The sequence below is a fragment of the Frankliniella occidentalis genome, unplaced genomic scaffold (genome assembly GCF_000697945.3).
Source record: "Frankliniella occidentalis isolate FOCC.00 unplaced genomic scaffold, Focc_3.1 Scaffold58, whole genome shotgun sequence".
NCBI classification, from domain to species: Eukaryota; Metazoa; Arthropoda; class Insecta; order Thysanoptera; family Thripidae; genus Frankliniella; species Frankliniella occidentalis.
This window is the reverse complement of record NW_026267188.1, coordinates 617093-621073: the sequence shown is the minus strand read 5'-3', so window position 1 is coordinate 621073 and position 3981 is coordinate 617093. Positions and strand designations below refer to the sequence as shown.

General features: G+C 48.9%; 1 protein-coding gene across 1 annotated transcript in view; it reads left to right on the top strand.

Moving 5' to 3' along the window:
- The window catches only part of LOC113212756 (teneurin-a-like), a 495982-nt gene that overhangs the window by 178019 nt on the left and 313982 nt on the right, over window positions 1-3981 (top strand). The window lies entirely within an intron of this gene.

Here is a 3981-nt window from a genome sequence, read left to right as displayed (position 1 = left end):
GGGTCGGCCGAGGGGGCTTTAGCGTTCTCGGACTCGGCGGTGGGCAATGACTATCGGCCCTTCGTGCGCATACCTCCAAGGCTGACTGTTAACCCCGCGAGCGCGACGTTTACAGGGCAACAGACAGGTTCCATTTTCTGCGAAAAATACATATTGACTAATGCCATGTTTCAGTGTGTACTTTTTACAATCAATATTTGGACAATGGACACATTACAAATAATACAGTTTTATAAAGTTTTAAGTTGTTGAGTTTGTAATAATTTAATGATTTTGTCGTAAAATACTGTACCCTACTTCGTAGTCGAGGGGGTATTCACTCTTGTAATACCCTGTACCACCTCACCTGGGTATTACGCGAAATTACGTGTAATGTACCGAAAAATTACAAAATACGCAATAAAACGGCTGATTTTTGCTTGTAATACTGGTATAATACCCGGCGATGGCACAACGTAATTCAGTGTAATGCGGAGTACTCTGTATACAAGTGTTTTGGCTGTGAATACTCTCCTCGTTAATAGTGTTGCCTACTTTCTAATAAGGGTGGGCCTGAATGTTGCCCCCCATATGTGTGGTCCCCACGACCTGCTGCGCTCACGGGGGCGCTCACGGGGGCACATACACACAAGGGCGCGCGGCGCGCTGCTGCCTCGCACATCGCCATCTGAAAACCTTGATAAGAAACCTCACAAGCGGACGCGATTCCGCGCGGACAAAAGCGCCGACAAAGGGCGTGGCGCGGCGCGGCGCTGCGGCAGATAGTCGTATTTGTCCAGCAAACATGGCCCCGGACGAGGCCCCGGCCCTACAAAAGGCTTGGGAGGGCTCCAGGGCCGCGGCTCCAGCCGGCTGCTCCGGCTGGGCTGGGCTCCAGAGGACTTATCCTGCTCCGCTGCACCTGTATGCCATGCGACGTTATGCCAGCGGCTGTGTGTGTGTGTGTGTGTGTGTGTGCGTGCGCGCGCGTGTGCGTGTGCGTGATGCTCACCTTGCACGTTGATGTTACGCGAACCTGTGGTGGTCGCTTTTCCACAGGTAAAATCCTTTCCTTGTATTACACTCACGAGGTTTGTCCCGACCGGGTCTCGACTGTGCCTGCGGTGCACAATACGAACACATAGTTTGCCGTGCAGTTTGCAAGGATTCTGACAGCTTCAAAGAATTTCTTTCTGCAATACGATCTCATTCTTTGCCACGCTTCAAAAAATATAGCTTGCAAGCATTTTAGAGTGAGCTAATACAAATCAATCTGGACTGGTATTAGTTCACATTCCATATGTATTCGCCTCCGTAGCCTCCATCTAGATTAGTAGCAATTTTTCCGTCCCTGGCCATCTTTCCTTTGCCTGGATTTTTTTCCACGCTATGTCGTGCGCTGTTTGATCAGATCTATCATGTGTGATAGAGCACAGCTGGAATGTGGAACATCTGCTGCTAGTCCGTGGCAAAAAAAAAAGGTAAAGACGTCAAAAGAGTGGTCGAGCTTGTGCTGCTGTCGGGCTTTTCGCGGTATGGCGGGGCTGGGCGAGGAAGCGGCGGAGGGAGCCGCACCCCACCGTCGGGTATAATGCCCGTCCAAGTTTCGCTCCGCCCGGCCGTGTGTCTATCATAGAGAGATTCGATTTCTTTGAAGGATTCCGACCTTGATCCCCGCACCGTGGCCCGACGCCTCATTCGCTCAAAGGCTCTAGCCGCCGAGGCGGGGAGGGTGGTGGGAGTGGTTGGGTGTGAAAGCAGCGTATAGTGCGGGAGGAGGAACTGTTCAAGATAAGAGCGAATAAGGTGGCGGGTGAGGGAAAAAAATATGGCAGGATGTTCGGGGGAAAAAAGTCCTTACCTCTGCTGTTGCTGCTGTCCGGCCGGCAGCGCTAATGCAATAACGAGCACATGCCGGGCCTCCTGGAGCCGCGCTGGAGCGAGCTGCGCGTGCTTCTTTTGGCCCGGAGACCCTCGTCGCACACATGCGCGGACACGGGTCCGTCGGACCCTTATTACGGAAATAATAATTTTTGTGTTTTCTCCTCTGGCCCTGATTGCGGCCGTTATATTTAATTTAGGTATTTATCGTCGTCGTTAACCGGGACGAGGTGCTGGAGGGCTCTTCGCATGCGCTCCGTGGACGCCCTGGCACTGCCCGGCCCCCCTGGCGGTTGTCGGCCAGGGCCCGCCTGGGCCTGCTGGGCAAAGGTTTGCGGTCACGAGCTAAATAAAAAGTCGACGCAGGGCATTATTTTTCTCCAAGACTGTTAAAACTGAACGTTCGTCAGGTGGTTCTGAATTTAGCAAATGCATTGTTTTTCGATTTTTGTTGTTTCTGTTTTAAACAGCGTACTGAGCACTGAGCACTTAGCTGCAATGTTTCACATTTTCGACGTTTGTTTTCCAGCCTGCAGAATTTTTCTTAGCTTTGCGGGTCGATGTGCAGGACACACGTTGTGTTGTGTGGTACAGAAAGGCGCATTCTCCCAACAAAGCAATGCAAAAAAAAAGCAAAAAAAAAAAGAAAAGAACGAAAGGCAAGGATGACTTTGCCTTAATTTACAGTCCGGAGGGGAAGCAGCCAGAGAGCGGCGAGAAGCAAAAGTTTATCCTCCCTCTCCATGTGATTCTCCTCTTCTGCTCTAAAAATACGCGCTTACCTCGAAGAAGGCAAATAAAGTGCCCGCACCCAGTTTTGCACCGTAACGTTTAAATTGAGGCCATATAAATGGAACCCCAAATAACACACACAAGCTTTGCTGGGGGGAAAGTATGGGTTTGTTTTTTTGTTGTGGCACATTACTCCGTTATCCACTTCCGACCGCAGACCACTTCAATCTCGCCCCTCTCTCCACCATGCCCCCGCTCCATACTGTACCCGTACCAGCTTTCACCTTCATCTCTCTCTCTCTCTCCCTCCCTCCCCCTCTCTCTCTCCCTCCCTCCCCCTCTCTCTCCCTCTCTCTCTCCCTCTCCCGGAGTGAGTGATTGTGGGGCACTGCGCTGACGGAGACGGATGGCCGGCCTGTGCAGAGCGATGAAGCACACTGTGTCGGAATTAAGCAGCAGCAGCGCATTCGAATTGGCCATTCCCCTCATCCCTTCCTCTCTCTCCCCCTCTCTCACACTCATGAGCATGGAATCACCACTGTCATCGCTCTCGCTCCCACTCCCCCTTGCACAAGCGCCCCTCCTTTCTATACACCCAGGTGATTTGGTGCCGCACATATGGCCCATATATGGTACCATATATGGGCCATATGTGATACCTCATATATGGTCCATATATAGTATAATATATGACCACATGTGGGACAATATATTCAAACATGTGGGCCCATATATGCTTATATGTTTACAAATATATGACAACATGTGACTCTTCAGCAACCTCCGGGCTTCTATGTCCTGAGGCCTGTAGCGTTCGATAAACACTTCGTCTACATCAACTTTTTGCTCTGATCACAATGGTGGTGTTTTCATTGTCATATCTGAAGCCGTTCTCGAGATATTGGGAAGGTGTTGGGGGTAATTTTTTTTTACTTCAAGAACTGATAGAGCTTATTATTATGATTTACTACATTCAGCTGTTTTACCCTGCGATTTATAGTTTAGGCGTGGCACCGCTTTGAAGTTGATACCCTATATATGGTCCACATGGTATCACATATGGTGCATATATGCTCCAAAAACTTAGTTGTAAGAAAGTATGACACCCTTTGGTGGGTGTCTAAAATGTCTTAGAACAATACATATGAATGAAAACTGCCCAAGGTAAATTTCGTAGAACAACCATCAGTACCTCACACAGCGTAAACCGCTGGACACAAGTAGACAGGTGTTATAATATTTAGTCGGGGTTACGGCATAAACGAGGGGGTGCTGTCTTCGAAAATCATTGTACAAGGCCGAAAAAATCACAAAAAAAATCAAACGCAATAAAAAAAAATCAAAAAATCAAAATCAAAATCAAAAAATCAAAAAAAATCAAAAAAATCA